The sequence below is a fragment of the Lissotriton helveticus genome, chromosome 1_2, assembly GCF_964261635.1.
Source record: "Lissotriton helveticus chromosome 1_2, aLisHel1.1, whole genome shotgun sequence".
Classification (NCBI taxonomy): Eukaryota; Metazoa; Chordata; class Amphibia; order Caudata; family Salamandridae; genus Lissotriton; species Lissotriton helveticus.
Window position 1 is genome coordinate 235,805,115 of NC_136058.1, and position 17,975 is coordinate 235,823,089.

Below are 17,975 nucleotides of genomic sequence, written 5' to 3' on the forward strand. Positions count from 1 at the left end.
CTGGCTCAAGAATCTTGATGCCCTAAACTGCTCCCTCGTCCTATCCAACTCGGTTAAGTCACTAGACATTACCCTGGACAAGAACCTATCAATGAAGGACCTCAACAAAAACTCTGCAAAAGGTGCGCTTTACTCACTAAAACACCTCAAGAAAATTAAACATTCCATTCCCCAAGATGATCTCAAGACAATAGTACAATCTCTAGTCCTCTCCAAACTGCACTATGGGAACGCCATTGATGAAGCAAGGTGAAGAGCAAAATTTTGCTCAAACTTGTGAAGTTAATCTCCCATAATTATAATTATACTAATAGTTTGTGGTGAAAATTATTAATCAACTTAGTTTAAAAATGCATTTATTAGTACACACAGGATAAACTAATGTGCTTTATGTTGCAAACGCAAAGAAAAATAATAAATTAACTTTGTCTATTGTCTTTGTCAGTATTAAATGCGGCTGTTTAATTAATGGCATGTGCTTATTTATGTGCTTATGTTATGTCTTTTCTGTGATAAAAGCTCGTGGAGATTCGTGCAGTTTCCTTAAGGAAAGGTAAATATTATGCTGCTTATATGTGCTTTGCTAGGTAACATAATTAACAGGGTTAATTAGCATTGGGGGTGGGTAACAGAATGGGTTTCAATTCTTTAATTAATTGATGTCCTGTGTTTGTTTAATAATAGTTTCCAAGAGTGATGCCTAAAGATGGTTCGAAAAATGGCTGACAGAGATGCAGACATGAAACCTTGTCCAGAGTGGAGCCTTGCATATGTGCAGAAATGGAGATTTTTGTTGCACAGCTATCATTAATTGAAAGAACAGTTTGTTGCTTGAATAAAATGTGCTCACGGAGAGAAGGCTCAAGGACAGGAAGAAAGTGTGTCTGCCAAGATTAGGAAGTAATGTTCTGAACTCGAGGGAGAGTATCTTTCCTGAGGAAATGGAGGAATGTGGAAATGAATAGACAATAGGGCTTATGTGAAGCCTGGTCTTGGTCAAACTCGGAGATGACCTAACAGTGGACTGACATGAATCAGCCAAGAAGGAGCCTGGATTTCATTGAAAGAATGTAAAATGTAGAAAGTTTAGATAGAAAGAAAGGTATAAAACATGACATCATGAGCAGGGCAAAAACTCTCTCGCCTGATTGATGTGACATGCTGATGGACTTTGGCGCACGTAAGGACAGCAGACTTTAAATGATGTTTCCTTTCTAGGTGGAGTGAGAAATAGTCAGGGAAATAGATTTAGGGAATGGAAACTGTTATTTGCTAATTTTCATGTTTCTGAATTTGCTATTAAAAATGTCAGTTCATTAATTCGATTGCTTATTAAAAATCCTGCTTTCTTATTTGCAATAAAGAATTAAAACGTAAATGCTTTTTCCTTATCTATACTCTATACTACTATTATAAAGGAAGAATTTTGAACCTTTGAGGCGGGTAAACTCGGAAACCACAGCGCCAATCCACACACCCGATACATCGTTGTAATTGTCAGGGTGTGCAGATGGACATAGGCTATATAAATTAAAAAATATAAGTTATTTAAAAAATTTACGAGAAAAAAAAAAGTAGTCCCATGGAAGTAGCGCCGGCCGCGACGTGCGTGCTGACATCAGGAGCGCGGGGAGGAGTGGCGTCCAGGAGCGCGAGGAGGAGCGGCGGACATGAGCACGGGGAGGAGTGGAGAGGAGCGGCAGACAGGCGTGGAGGAGCGGCGAGGAGCGGCGGACCGGTGAACTCAGGAGCGCAGGGAGGTGCGGCGGATGAGGTAAGGCTCCGGGGGACCCACGTACAATGTCGGGGCAGGCGGGGGCCCTGAAGCCAAGGTCGGGACGGGCTGCTACTCCGGGGGACCCATGGACAATGTCGGGGCGGGCGGGGGCCGGGGCGGGCGGAGGCCCTGAAGCCTGATTGCTCCCGGACAAGGTCGGGACGGGCTGCTAGTGATAAATAAAGTTAATAAATAGATTTGAAAAGACAAGCTGGTCTTGTTTATTCATGGTCTAGTTTCCATTAGTTGATCAATTCGCCTTAGTGGCTTAATTATAAATGATATGAGTTTAAAACCATGGTGAGATTAAATAAACTGCAGTTGTAAATAAATATGTAAATAGTTTGTGAATAGTTCTGATTAATTAGGCCACATGATTCAGTTGCTCAAAAATTGTCTCATGGGTTATGGGCCTTTATATGTGTTTCATGATTAATGGTGAGTATTATGGAGATAGGTTGCGTTTATGAGACAGTTTTTCAATCAGAGCGCTGGATCACCATCCTAACAGGGATGCCGAAAGCTCACCTAGCCTCACTAAGGTCAGTCCTCAACATGGCAGTTCGACTCATAACTGGTGTAAAAAGACCTGAACACATCACACCAACCCTCAACTGGCTTCCCATGGAAGGTAGATGCATTTAAAAACTGGCCTGCATCACACACAAAACCGTTCACTCACCTTGGCCCAACTACCTAAACAGAAAAATGGTAAAAGCAGGAAAATCCAGAACTCTGAGAAGCTCCAACTCACTTCTTCTTCATCCCTCCGAAATTGAAAAGGAAAACCACTCAGTGCAGATCCTTTTCTGGGAATGTACCCAGGATGTGGAACTTACTCCCTAGAGTCCTCAGATGCAACCCCTCCTTTTCCTGCTTCAAAAGGGGCTTGAAACTCCATCTCCTCAGCAAATACTTTACTGACCAATGTCAACAAACCTAGACTCTAATAACCTAGTTGACTCCCCCTCACTTGACCATCAAGGATAGATGGTTACTGGACTGTGTCAACCACCCATAATTTTGTCTCCCTCTTACTCACTGTTTGCCTAATTATTATATTTTTGCTTATATCTGTTTTTTGCTTCCTTAGATCATGCTATGTAATGCAACCTTTATCTCCTGTGTATTTGTAAAGCGCTCTGATACCCACGGGTCAAGCTAGCGCTATATAAACTTTAAATTTTTTAAAAAAAGATTGTGATAGAGGGAAGGGGAATCCATCATGTAAATAAAAAAAATACACTTTATATTCAATGTGTTTACATCACACATTGTTCTAAAACACTACATATGTTTACATAATGCGCCGGGAAAAGTCGTCGTCAATGCCGGGATCATAAAGCATGCCCCCAGATTAAATGCAACAACCTAGCCTCAATATTATTATATCGCCGCCCAGATGGCAAGCATTTGCACGTTTCCTGACAAATTTACATTTCTTCCACCATTATTAACACAAGAATAAGGAAGCGGCTTTGTTTGAAATGTTTAAAAATCAGAACATTCGTGGCTACGGGCCAAAGAGCATGTAAAACTGCACATGTTTCTGTACAGAGACCCTGGTACTCTCACAGGACAAAACGTACTTACTGATTGGACGTTCTGTGGCTATGGCTAAAACATCTGTTAACTCTTTTTTCCTGGCTCCTCTTGTCAAACTTTAGCAGTCAAGCCCCCTAACTTCCTGTTTTCACTCTTCCCTGAAACAGCTGCCTTCGTCGTCCAGTCCCCTCTGTAGGCCCCCACCCCCCGCCAGTCGCCTCAAACTGTCGCTTCAGACTCAGAGCAACACGCAGAAAGGTAAGACACGGAACCGTTTGCATGTAACGCCATTAGAGCTGTTTTTTTGAGCATGCCTCATTTACATGTGACGCAGAGAGAGCAGAGAGAGCGAGAGAACGGTTTGATGCCCCCTTTTCATTTGTCAGTTCAAGAGCACTAACGGGCGAAGATGGAACTATTTTCAGAATGCGAGCGCCTCGTCACAAAGCGCTTCAACGCCTTCTCAGGAGTAGGAAGCGCCATATAAATCACAACGCGGCACGATGGCGATTAATAAAATCACGAATGTAACCCCCAAAAATATCAACAAAATAAGCGCTCAAATTACTGTTGGCGGAAGGTGGGATGCAACAGCGCTTTCATTAAGCCCCCCCACCCCATCTCTTCACCCCGGGAGGCGTTGCTGCTCCTGCTCCCGGTCGATATTTGGAATGAAAAACAAGGGGTGGTTTTAACTTTTAAATGGGATTGTGCAACGCTCAAAAATGTTTTGTAAAATGTTATATAATGAATTATTCACTGACTTGAGGAGGGGAGAAGCTGTGGCATAAAGGACCAAGTTCTAGTCTCGGCGTCGCCTCAACATCCTGTGTTTCTGGACAAATCACTTAATTTCCCCGTGCTTATTGAACATAAATGTGTACTGTAACTGGTGTCCAGCTCTCCAGTACCTTCGGGTCAAGTTTGCGCTATATAAAAATAACCCCCCAAAAAAATGGTGTGATGGTTACCGTGGTGGATTCTAACTGCAACTATGTAAACAAGCATTGGTAATGCCAAGTCTGACTTGCATGTTGAATCCTGACGAAAATATGTATTTTTTAAAGTCTGCTGCAGTGAAAAACAAGATTGCTTTCTTTATGCAATGTATCTATTTGACAACGAGTTTAATGTCTGATAATTCCGTGAACTTTTAAGAAGTCCAGGGATGTAGATATTAGTGGTGCATCTGGTGCAGTGGCACCCAGGGCCTAAGGAGAAATAGGCCCAGCATTCCCTATAACCATAGCAATATATTTATTCTGTCTGCTCAGAATTCCTTGTGCGAGTACCTACATAGGGCATGCCTCTTGTTACTCTTCTATAGGGAAAGGGTTAGGGAAGAGTCATTCTCATAGAGTGAGAGAGACAGGTCCAATGCGGGCACTGGAATAAGAAAAACGGAACGAAGCTAAAGCGGAACAACCAGACAAGCGCTCAATTTTAGAAAATAGTCCCACATGTATTACAGCTCAAGCAGTCCATAGGAGGTGGAATGAAACACCAAACAGCTACTAGCATGAAGTGAGAAAGTCACACCAGTGTGGGCAGGTCCAAAGCCAGAATTAAATTTCATGGGGGTATCAGAGGAGTATTCGTTCTCAAATATTTATACACAGTGCCTTTTAGTGTTTTAGCTTCCCTTCAAAAATTATTTACAGGTTTTGGAATGTTTTTTGTAGAAATTGTTTAACTCGTATGGATTGATATTTTGTAACTTTAGCGAAGGAAAGTGACCTGCATTATTCACTCTTATATGTATACAGTTTTCATCCAGTAATTGACCGGTCCACCAGAGTTGCCTCATCCTAGGCGTTATCTGCATAAAGTTGACACTACAGAACACAGACCACGCTTCCCTATAAAATGAGAAGAGAGAATCATGCATTGACTGAAAGGATAAGCAGAAAATACTGATGTAAGCAGGCTTAATTGAACCTGGAGACCCAACATGTTGAAAAAAAGATATAAACTCGCTGTCAGAAACTGGGTTACTGGTTGAGGGAGGTGAAACCCTACTCGAGCAGCAACCACAATCCTTGTCTGGGTGAACTCACAAGCAAACCCCAAATTAACCTGTGATCAACCCTCTGTTAGCTTGTCACAGAGCAGTCAGGCTTAACTGAGAGGCAATGTGTAAAGTATTTATGCGGCACTTCAAACAGTAATAAAGTGATAACACAACACAAGAAAAATCCCACATCTATTTAGAAAAATAGAGTAATTTAGATAAATAAATCAAGACCAAAACCACAAATATCCAATCAGTAGAAACAGAGATATGCAAAGTTTAAAGATTTCAGCGAAAATAGTGTTAAACACCACAAAGCGCCAACTGTGGTTATCTGGTCGTGCCGGACCAGAACAAAGTCACAAGTTCGGGCTGACCGCAATGGACCCACTCAGGCCCGCTGAATCCTTAATCCTGGTTGTGAAGATATGCGGGCCAGACTCATCAACATGTTGTGTTGTGTTTGCAGCACCAAAGTGATGCAAACCAGCACAAAATGTTTTTTTGTTATTTACTTTCCAGGTCAAAGCTTATTTTGAACTGGAAATTGCCTAAAAGTATCGCAAAGTAGCAGAAAACTCTGCTTTGTGAATTTAGCATCAAGGGGCTGTTACATGGGCATTCCCATACAACCACTCTTGCTTTTTGATGCAAACACCTATCTACCAAAAATTTGAGACAGAGTTTTTCAAACAAAATTAACGCCATTTGAAAGCAGGCGTTAAAAGGAGAAAGGTTTTCATCCACCTTTCTTTTCTGACTTTGCATGTGTGCTGCACTGTACAGCACACTAGCAAAGTAGGAACAGTTTTAAAAGTTGTCTAAGCATAATATTTTGTACTGTAACGGTAGTCTTCCAGTACAAGACCTATAGTAGACTCATGCACACACCCTTGCACTAGGGCTCAAATGTGTGTACGTGGCACTTGGCAGCAAATTCTGAACCAGCGCTAGGGAGAGGGGAGGAGAGAGCCATATCTCTGTAGATATTGCGCTCTCTCCTTCTCATGCATTTTTGGCTGCTGCTTTAAGTGAGAATTCAGTAAATCTAGCCTGTGGAGTCTTGCACTGAGGATGCGTCACAGGTGAGGCATTGTGTCATGCAGCAGCAGTCTGGGGATCTACGAAGTGTGATATGATGTCTGTGTGTGGAGGTGCGTCGCGCCGCGGTGGTTCCCATGGGCTGCGTTGGGTGAGGCGATGTCCTTCCATTGAGATGCGTCGTGCAGCTGTGGTTCTAATGGGCTGTGAAGGGTGATGCAATGGGAAAGTCCATGCAGCAGAGGTGTGTGTTGGTTCTGAGGGTGATGCATTGTGCAACAGAGACGGTGTGCCGGTTCTGCAGGAGATGCACAGTGCCACAGAGGAGATGCATCGGTTCTGCTGCATCCATAGATGGGCTGGCAGAGCACCTTCAAGCCTACTTCCACAGGTCCAGGACTGGGGTGGTAGCACATGGGAGGGCATGGCTCACCGATGGCAGAGTCCAGGCCAACACCTGCTAACACCTAACTTCCATTTGTCTCACTGTCTGGGAGCAATACACAAGAACATACTTCCAGCTACACCTAGTCATGCAACCCAGGAACAGGCTGCAGGCACCAAATGGTCAGGATGAGAAAATGGCAACTTTCTAAAAGTGGCATTATCACAATTGTAACAAACATCTGAGTTTACCATTAAAGAGGGCTTTTAATTATAATTCGTTAGACACCAAACTAAATCTGTCTACCTGCTCCCAATCGAAAGTTACAGTTTATTAAATGCTAATAGGGTAACTCCAATGTTATCCTATGAGAGAGCTAGGCCATGCAGTGGTGAAAAACGAAGACAAGTTTTTCACTACCAGGATATGTAAAACTTAAAAGTACATGTCCTACTTTTTAAATATACTGTCCCCTGCCCCCTAGGCTGTTCAGGGCCTACCCTAGGAGTGACTTATATGTTCTGAAAAAGAAAGTTTGGACCTGGCAATTGGTTTGTTTTGCCAGGTTGATATGGCAGTTTAGAAGCTTCAAACAGGCTGCAATGGGAGGCCTGAGACATGTTTAGAGGGCTACTTACATGGGTGGCACAATCAGTGTTGCAGGCCGACTAGTAGAGTTTAATGTACAGACCCTGGGTACATGGGGTACCACTTTAATAGGGACTTACAAGCAAATTAAATGTGCCAATTGGGTATAAGTCAATTCTACCATGTTTAAAGGAGAGAGGACACACACCTTAGCACTCGTTAGCAGTGGTAAAATGTGCAGAGTCCTAAAAGCCAAGGAAAACGGGTTCAGACGACATGAGGGTGAAGGCAAAGTTTAGGGATGACCCTGCAGACAGAACCAAGTCCAACACTGGCCCTACTGAACCTGCGGACCCCGGTATGCTAAAAAAGATGTAAACTGACCCAAATGAACCTACACACCCCTAAATGTTAAATTAAGAATGAAAACTGATCCAATTGAACTAGCAGACTCCATACATTAAAAAAGATGTCAATTGCCTCATTGAACTTGTAGACCCCTATATGCTAAAAAAGATGTAACCTGGTCCAATTGACCCTCCAAACGCCTCTATGGTAAATAAGCAATGGCGAAACCAATGAGTCTCACTTACATGATGTTTTAGCTTTGACAATGTTTGTAGCTGTGTTGTACAGTAGCAGTCTTCTCATCAGTATCTTATAGAGAGAATGCACTCAACATCACATGGGTTTTAAAATGGAAGTTTGGTCTCTTGTGCTACTTAAAGCGTGCATTAATGTTTTTGAACTGGTCAATCATGATTTTGTGTGTAGTTAATGCCTCTTTGAAAACAGGCTGCTTCACAAAAGAACTAATAATTTTGGCAACCCTTATTCCAGATATGGCGACCAATTTCAAGTTTACCCATGCTAGCCAGACTTAAGTGCTAACAAGCTGCTAATTCACATGGAAGATGATACCTCTTTACTGATGTTAAATCAGATTTCCATCAAATGAGAAGTCCTGAGATAGCTGTTATGGGTGTCAGGGAAATCTGTTAAGTCCGCTGGAAGAGGAAGAGTAGCTATGTAGCTCCATCTAGATTTAGTCGCAGCACTTGACACTGTAGCCCACTAGGTACAGATAGGCAGGCTGGACCATTGGTTAGGTCCAGGAAGCCCAACCCAGGAATCTCTCTCAATTCTTCAGCAACAAAGTCACCACCATTTACAGCCACTTCAACCAGCAACCAGACCCAACAGACCTCTCCAAACTCCTCCTGACCTTTTCCAAAGAACCTATGCTAACCACATAACCTGTCATCACTCCATAAGAAACTGCCACCAACATGTAGTCCATCAACTAAGGGGTACCATCCGACCCCTGCCCAACCAAGCTTACTCCAGAGAACTGTACCCCGTCAGTGCCATGCTCATTCCTGTCCTGAAAGCATCCATCTCTTCTGTGACCTTCCCTGGTGCGTGGAAACACGCAACTGTCTTCTCCCTGCTGAAGAAACCCTCTGCTGATGCTTCAATGCTTCCCAACTACAGACCTATTTCCCTGGTACCATCCCTGGTCAAGGTCTTAAAGGAAATCTTCCACAAACACCTCACCCAATAACTCAAAGACCACTGACTCCTCAACACCACTCAGTCTGGTTTCAGACCCAACCACAGCATGGAAACTGCCTTCATCACAGCCACGGTTGACATTCACATGACTCTAGACAGAGGAGACACAGCTGCCCTGTTAGAAATGGGGGTCTCTAATTGGTAGGGGTATGCACTTTTCTCCAGGTAGGAACCCTTCCTTCTAGTCAGGGTGAAGGAGTTACACACTTTTGATAGCCCCTGCTCACCCCATTGGTAGCTTGGCAGAAGCATTCAGGTTAAACCCAAAGGATATGTGTAAATATATGTACCCAAACACACAATAACACAGTGATAACACCACAAATGGATACCACACCAGTTGAGAAAAATAAGGTATCTTTATCTAAAGCAAACCTGACCAAAATGCCAAAAATCCAACATACATGTATCAAGATAACACTTTTAGAATGATTAATTAAAAAATAGAACTGTAGAAACAAATAGCTCCAACTGGGGCTATTACGATGTTGTGACAGGCACAAATCCAAAGGACTGCGCCGACCACGAGGTGCGTTGGCTGGGGACGGAGTCACACTGACCCCCAAACAACAGTACATTGGAAACAAAGTCAATATACAATGCACGGCATCATGAAGGTGAGGTGTAGGTGCCAAGGCAAAGCCGGTTACTTTCGGCCACAGGGGATATGAGGCATCAAGTCTGGGAGGAGGCGAGGTGTTGAGTCCAGGACAGGGGAAATGAGGTGGCATCGGCGATGACGCATCAGTTCTGCCCTCTGTGGCCCAGCTTCACTACAGGAGGTTAAGACAGCATTGTGCCAGGAGACACAGCCTATTCAGGTGCTAGTGAAACTCCTCCCACTCCTCTAAATGCATCCCATGTCTATTCAGCACAACTATGAGTCACCCAGCAAAGGCAGAACACACCTCAACCCCCCTTTGGGACTGTTCAAAGTGAATCCACATCCCCAGCCCCTGTCACTCCAAAACTAGGCAGGGAATACACAAACAGGCTGTTAGAAAGGCGACCCCGAGGGAGGCAGAAGGTGTCTGACTGACCTCCCCTAGGTCCACCTCTCTGTCAAGAAGTAGCCGAGCGTTACCGAGAGGCCTCCTGGGTGAGGGCCCTCTCCTAGGATCTTACAGCAGAGTAACCACAACACTACAAATGGACACCACACCAGAGGTCGAGTTCGTAAGCTTTATCAGGAAATAAAGGTTGCTAGTTCTCAGCGATATGTACAAGTAGACCGAGGGGTCTGTAAAGTCTCGTAAAAGGGTCAGGGTAGCGGGACAGTCTCGGTTGGGGTGCAGGAAGGGATACCCTGCGCACAGCTCTCAATCCTCGAGCCGGGGGTTCCGAGAGGTCGAGCCGCGGCAGCGCCAGGCAGGCTCTCAAGATGGTTCAGCAAAAGGTGGGCCGCGGCAGCGCCAGCAGGCTCTCAAGATGGTTCGGCAAGGGTGGGCCGCGGCAGCGCCAGCAGGCTCTCCAGATGGTTCGGCAAAGGTGGGCCACGGCAGCGCCAGCAGGCTCTCAAGATGGTTCGGCAAAGGTGGGCCGCGGCAGCGCCAGCAGGCTCTCAAGAATCTTCGGCAAAGGTGGGCCGCGGCAGCGCCAGCAGGCTCTCAAGATGATTCGGCAAAGGTGGGCCGCGGCAGCGCCAGCAGGCTCTCAGGGTATCCTCAGGTTACAGGGAAAAGGAGTTCTTCTGGTGTCGGCCGTGACAGCCTCAGTAGGCTTTCCAGTCCAGGATACAACTGACGTCCTACTCCGGGGCTGGCCCAGATATAGGACTGGAGTCCTTTGATGTCCGGACCCTCGCGCCTGGGGGCCAGAGGGGCCGGGAAGATGGTGTCCAGACACCCAGCAGGGGGGTGGAGCCAGCACCCAGGGATGCCGGGGGCGATCGATACCAGGCGTCCGGGGACGGCTGGAGGCCCATCGAAACTCCCCTTCCTCCGGGATCTGTCGAGTGGCCACTCGACCACCTGGTTAGATCTTGGCGCCTCGATGTCGGGGCTCCGCTGGGGCCTGGGCCGGGGCCGAGGCCACGTGTTCGTGACGTGGTGGGCCCAAGATGGAGTCGGGCGAGGCCTCGTGCTCAGGACGTGATGGGCCCATGATGGAGTCAGGCCGGTGTGGTGGCCCGTGATGGTAACCGGACCGGTAGTGTTGGTGCGTGCAGGACCGGGCGGAAGGGGCCGCCCGGGACTCTGAGGAGGGCCGATGTCGTCCGGGGCCCGCCATGCGGGAGGGGTAGGACCACGCCATGGGGCCGGGTCCAACACAGGCAGAGGCACATAGAATGTTAAACAAGAAAATGCCCACTTTCTAAATGTGGCATTTTCAAACACACAATTTAAAAACCATCTTCACTAAAATATGTGTTAGAAAATTCTGAGATCAGAGAGCCTAAACTCTATTTATCCATCTTGTCCCTATGAAGAGTTACATTTGTAAGATGTTACAGTGCAGCTCCCATATTAGCCTATTGAACAGACAGCCTGTCAATAGTGAAAAACGAAATAAGCAGTATTACACTATCAGGACATGTGATACACACCAGTACATGTCTTACCTTTCACATACACTGCATCCTGCCCATGGGGGTACCTTGGTCCTACCTAAGTGGTGCCTTACATGTAAGAAAAGGGAAGGTGGGGGCCTGGTAAGTGGGTGCACTAAGCAAACAGAAGGAGATGATGGATGTAGCGCTGAAACTTTTCTGACACCCACCCCCAGTGACAGATCTGGATTGAATCCATCATCATTCATTAGCTCACTTCGCCACCCCAGTTCAGACACAGATATATGCAAATCAGTCTTGACCTTGTGCCTCATGGAAACAGTCCAGCCCGAACTGCCAAGCCACGCCGGGCTGAAGACGGCTATAACGCCAGAAACCGGTCCTCGGAAGCTTGTTTCCGGTCCAGGGAAGGCATGGCTTGGCAGTTCGGGCTGGACTATTCCCATGAGGCACAGGGTCAGACTGATTTAGTCATGTCTGAACTGGGGTGGCAGTGTGGGCTAAAGAACGGTGATGGATCAAACCCAGATCTTTTGACTGGGTGTGAGTGTTTTCGATTGGTTCGGATGCTCCGTCTATCACCACCCCCTTTTGTACTGATACCATTAAAATGTCAGAGGATAAGGGGAGTTCTGTGATTTTGGTGCTGTTGGACCCTTCCGCAGCTTTCGACACGATATCGCATGAAATCTTGCTCAGTCGTCTGCAAGAGGCAGGGGTCAGGGGTTTGGCTCTGTCCTGGCTGAAGAGTTTTCTATCTGGCTGCTCGCAGAGTGTCAGTTTGGGTCCCTTCTGTTCGGCACCTGTGGAGCTTAGCAAGGGGGTGCCACAGGGCTCGTGTCTGAGTCCCACACTCTTTAATGTGTATGTGGCCCCCCTGGCTGATCTTATGAGATCATATGGATTTATTCCCGTGTCGTACGCTGACGATACTCAGCTGCTTTTTCCTTTTCAGACTCTGACTGCTGCAGTTAAGCACTCCTTTTCTAAAGTTATGAGGGCTGTGTCTCGATGGATGGCCTCGAATTTCCTGCAATGTAATGTATGGAAAACCAAGGTTATGCTGTTTGGGGAGGCTCCACTATTGTGGTCGCCGGACTGGTGGCCATTAGATCTGGGCCCCGTCCCCAGTCCTATGCAGACAGTAAAGAACCTGGGTGTTCGGTTGGACCAAGGGCTGTCTTTAAAGGAGCATGTCAATCAAACAGCTGGGTCCTGTTCCCATGTAATTGGACTCCTTAGATGAGTGTTTCCTTTACTGCCAGACACTTCTAGAAAGACCCTTGTCCAGGCTTTAGTGCTTAGCCGCCTGAACTACTGCAATGGGCTACTAATATCAGCAAACGAGAACTTGCTAAGTAGACTCCAAGTGGTTCAGAACACCGCTGCAAGGTTAGTTCTTAATGCCCCGCCCAGAACCCCCTCCCGCCCTCTTCTGGAACAGCTTCATTGGCTCCCAATTCGACAACAGGTGAAATTCAAAATCTGCTGTATTATCCATAAGAGTATTTATGGCTCTGGCCCTCTATACCTGGCTGAGAAGTTTGTCCCCTACAATCCTGTACGTACCCTCCGTTCCAGCAATCAATACCTGCTACAGGTCCCGTCTGTTAGAAGGGCGAGACTGGGTGTGAGGGCTCTCTCATTTTTGGGCCCCAGTCTCTGGAACAAACTGCCTGCTACTCTCCTGCTATGCACTAATCATTTAGCCTTCAGGAAATTGTTCAAGACCTTTTTGTTTTAAATATAGCCTTTCCCTCTTTGCTAGATCCTGAAGAGCACTGTTCCTTTTTCCTGATGGGTGAACCAAGCGCAGAGATACTCCTTCGGGAGTCGAGTCTAGCGCTATACAAGCCTATAAATAAATAAAATAAATAAATACATTTGTTATGCTATGCTATGCTGTGTTTTGTTATGCTATGTTTTGGTATGCTATGCTATGTTTTGCTATGCTATGCTATGTTTTGCTATGCTATGCTTTGTTATGCTATGTTTTGTTATGTTATGTTTTGTTGTGTTTTATTATGCTATGCTCTGTTTTGCTATGCTATGTTTTGTTATGCTACGCTATGTTTTACTATGCTATTATATGTTTTGTTTTGCTATGCTATGTTTTGTTGTGTTTTGCTAAGCTATGCTATGTTTTGTTGTGTTTTGCTATGTTTTGTCATGCTATGTGTTGTGTTTTGTTATGTTATGCTATGCTGTGTTTTGTTTTCCTATCCTATGCTTTGTTTTTTTTGTCCTCATTTGCCTTACCCTCTTTTCAAGAAACGCCAACCACCTTATGTGTCCTGCCTTGAGAGACAAGAAGATTTTAATTGTTACCCATCCCAAGACACGATTACCATAATGGCGGAAGAAGAATCCAAAAGACAAGAGGGGGAGAGGGGGATGGGCTAGCAGTTACTCCATCAAGGTATTTTCCAACCTTTTGGACCATTACAGTATCCGAGGGGACCGACAACCCGAGGTCCATGGAGTGTTGTAGGCATAATCATAGGACCAGGGGAAAAAAAAAACCCGGGACCCCTATCTCCACTGAACCAATAGATCCCAGAAAGCCAAATTTCGTTTACTGCATAGTCTGGCCGAGTCCACCTTAGATGTTTCATATAGGGACATTAGCCAGCCTGCATGTGATGGTACCGTGGTATCAACCCAAAACTTACAAATTTGCCTTCTTGCTAAAAGAATTCTATCAAAAAGATAAGACCTTGCCTTGCCGGAGACACTTTCATCTAAACCAAAAATTATTAATGGCAGCGTGATGGACAATGAAGTATTGAGAAAAGAATCCAATGACGACTTTACTTCTTCCCAAAACCTGCAAATGGCAGGGCAATCCTTAAAAATATGTATGTCAGATGCTTCGGGGAGATTACATTTGTTACAGCTTTTTCCTGGCTGGAATTTTGATAACCTTAAAGGGGAGAGGTAGGCGCGATGTGCCGTAAAGAGATGGTTACGCCTCAGCCATGCTGGTTTGACGGTTTTACACAGAAGAGTAAAAGATTTTATCCATAACTCCTCGCATTGAGAGCCTAGCTCGCCCCCCCACAGCTCATCAGGGAGAGTAAAATCCCCATCCACTCCTCCACAATGCTCCAGTACCAAAGAGCCACCTCTTTGCCTCCCCCTTGCCTCTCTACCAACTGATGTTCCAGGTTACTCTCTTTCCCCAGAGGGACACCTTTCCTGCACAAGGCCAGAGCCCAGCTATCAAGCTGCATGTGTTTAAATCTAGATAGACCCGGGCCTACCCTGTCCCGTAACTCTTCCCATGCCACCATTGACACCCCTGCCAGCAGATCTCCCCATCTTACAATCCCAGCGTCCTTCACAGGGATCGCCAGACTGTCTTTTAAGCATGGTGGTAAGCCCGGGGAGTCCCACATGGGTGCAAAGTTTGAGAAATAAGAAAGCCCTATCCTCTTTTTAATCTGCACCCAAACTTTAGCCAAAGATTGGAGAATTTTTAACGTAACTTAAAAAAAAAAATTCTGGTCCCCAAATTTAAACAAGAATCCATCAATTGGTAGGTCCGCCCCTACTAACATGGCTTGAAACATTACCCCTATTGACAAATTTGATGGTGTTTTCAATAGCATTCTAGAATGGGACAACTGAAAAGCCCATGCATAGTACTGTAGATCGGGTAGTGATAGCCCTCCCTTTTCCCTCCTCCTTCTCAACTTCTTCCATGCCAGTCTAGTAGCTTTGCATTTCCAGATAAAAGAATGTATCTCCCGCTGGCATTTATCTAGCTGTTTAGCATCAAAGGCCAGGGGGATGGTATTAAAAATAAATGTAAATTTGGGAAGAATAGACATCTTTACTAAGCTTGTCCTCCCTAGTATAGTAAGTGGAAGACAAGCCCAGGATCTTAGTAGCTTTAGACATTCATTAGAGATCTAGGTTGTTTTGCACGATATTTCCAACCTCTTGAGTCATTCGAATGCCGAGATAGCGCATGGAGGGGGTCACATCAAGTTGTATGTTGGCGATGTTTAAGCCATTATTTCTGTTTTACTTGCGTTAATTTCGTACCCCGAAATCCGCCCAAACTCTTCCGCCCTCTTAATATTATAGAGAATGATAAATCCGGATCAGACGTATAAATCAGGATGTCATCTGCATAAAGGGCTACCCGCCTCTCCAACCCCTCAAATTTAAAAGAAGGGATGTTAACCTCTTCTCTTAACACTTGAGCAAACAGCTCGATGTACAAGTTAAAGAGAAGGGACTGAAAGAAAGCGGGCAGCCTTGCCTAGTGCCCCTCGTAATTTTAACGGGCTCTGTCAGAACCCCATTAACTAGCAACCTAGCCAATGGGGCCTTATACATGAGATCAATTACTCGACAGAAGCCATCTCCAAATTTAAATTTCCTCATAGCCGCGGTCAGATAGGGCCAATTGACCCTATCAAAGGCTTTGGTTGCATCTAAAGTGAGGGTTGCCAAAGGAAGAGAGAAGGTAGAGGCGATGTCTATAGCCCCCACCAAATCGTGCGTGAGATCAGCTAACTGACGCCCCTTTATAAACCCTTTCTGATCTTGGTGGATAATTGAGCCAATTACTCTACCCAATCTAGTTGACATGATTGTAGCGAAGATTTTGTAGTCGCTATTCAGGAGCGAAATTGGCCGATAGGATCCGCACTCAGTCGGGTCCTTCCCTGGTTTAAGAATCAGGACAAAGCGATACAAAAGGGGATGATGGACGGAGCGTTTGAACAAATCAAACACTCACCCCCAGTCAACTGATCTGGGTTTAATCCATCACCATTCTTTAGTTCACTCAGCCACCCCAGTTCAGACATGGCTATATGCAAATCAGTCTGACCCTGTGCCTCATGGGAACAGTCCAGCCCAAACTGCCAAGCCATGTCTTCCCTGGACCGGAAACAAGCATCCTGGGACCGGTTTCGGATTCATAATCCTCCTCAGCCATGCTATCTTGAATCCAGTGGCCAAGTGAACAAGGGACTCACGTCTGCGCATACCCTGCCACACTTAGGGCGAACAAAGCGATACAAAAGGGGATGATGGACGGAGCGTTTGAACAAATCAAACACTCACCCCCAGTCAACTGATCTGGGTTTAATCCATCACCATTCTTTAGTACACTCAGCCACCCCAGTTCAGACATGGCTATATGCAAATCAGTCTGACCCTGTGCCTCATGGGAACAGTCCAGCCCGAACTGCCAAGCCATATCTTCCCTGGACCGGAAACAACTTCCTGGGACCGGTTTCGGATTCATAATCCTCATCAGCCAGGCTATCGTGAATCCAGTGGCCAAGTGAACAAGGGACTCACGTCTGAGCATACCCAGCCACATTTAGGGCGAACAAAGCGATACAAAAGGGGATGATGGACGGAGCTTTTGAACAAATCAAACACTCACCCCCAGTCAACTGATCTTGGTTTAATCCATCACCATTCTTTAGTTCACTCAGCCACCCCAGTTCAGACATGGCTATATGCAAATCAGTCTGACCCTATGCCTCATGGGAACAGTCCAGCCCGAACTGCCAAGCCATGTCTTCCCTGGACCGGAAACAAGCATCCTGGGACCGGTTTCGGATTCATAATCCTCATCAGCCAGGCTATCTTGAATCCAGTGGCCAAGTGAACAAGGGACTCACGTCTGAGCATACCCTGCCACACTTAGGGCGAACAAAGCGATACAAAAGGGGATGATGGACGGACCGTTTGAACAAATCAAACACTCACCCCCAGTCAACTGATCTGGGTCTAATCCATCACCATTCTTTAGTTCACTCAGCCACCCCAGTTCAGACATGGCTATATGCAAATCAGTCTGACCCTGTGCCTCATGGGAACAGTCCAGCCCGAACTGCCAAGCCATGTCTTCCCTGGACCGGAAACAAGCATCCTGGGACCGGTTTCGGATTCATAATCCTCATCAGCCAGGCTATCTTGAATCCAGTGGCCAAGTGAACAAGGGACTCACGTCTGAGCATACCCTGCCACACTTAGGGCGAACAAAGCGATACAAAAGGGGATGATGGACGGAGCGTTTGAACAAATCAAACACTCACCCCCAGTCAACTGATCTGGGTTTAATCCATCACCATTCTTTAGTTCACTCAGCCACCCCAGTTCAGACATGGCTATATGCAAATCAGTCTGACCCTGTGCCTCATGGGAACGGTCCAGCCAGAACTGCCAAGCCATGTCTTCCCTGGACCGGAAACAAGCACCCTGGGACCGGTTTCGGATTCATAATCCTCATCAGCCAGGCTATCTTGAATCCAGTGGCCAAGTGAACAAGGGACTCACGTCTGAGCATACCCTGCCACACTTAGGGCGAACAAAGCGATACAAAAGGGGATGATGGACGGAGCGTTTGAACAAATCAAACACTCACCCCCAGTCAGGCACAGGGTCAGAGCTGATTTGCATATAGCCAGTGTCTAACCCAGGGTGGTGTGGAGTGCAAAAAAAGATGGATTTAGGCCCAGATCCTTGTACTGGGGTGAATGTATGACATTGTTCTACATTCTGTCCATCAACT

General features: G+C 46.0%; 1 protein-coding gene across 2 annotated transcripts in view; it reads left to right on the forward strand.

Moving 5' to 3' along the window:
- Positions 1 to 3,450: 3,450 nt before the first annotated feature.
- LOC144800195 (voltage-gated potassium channel KCNC3-like) overlaps positions 3,451 to 17,975 on the forward strand; it is a 96,444-nt gene continuing 81,919 nt past the window's right edge. For both annotated transcript variants that reach the window (XM_078671661.1, XM_078671660.1), the window contains exon 1: positions 3,451 to 3,580. The gene's annotated coding sequence lies outside the window, so the exon portion shown is untranslated. The remainder of the gene's footprint in view (positions 3,581 to 17,975) is intronic.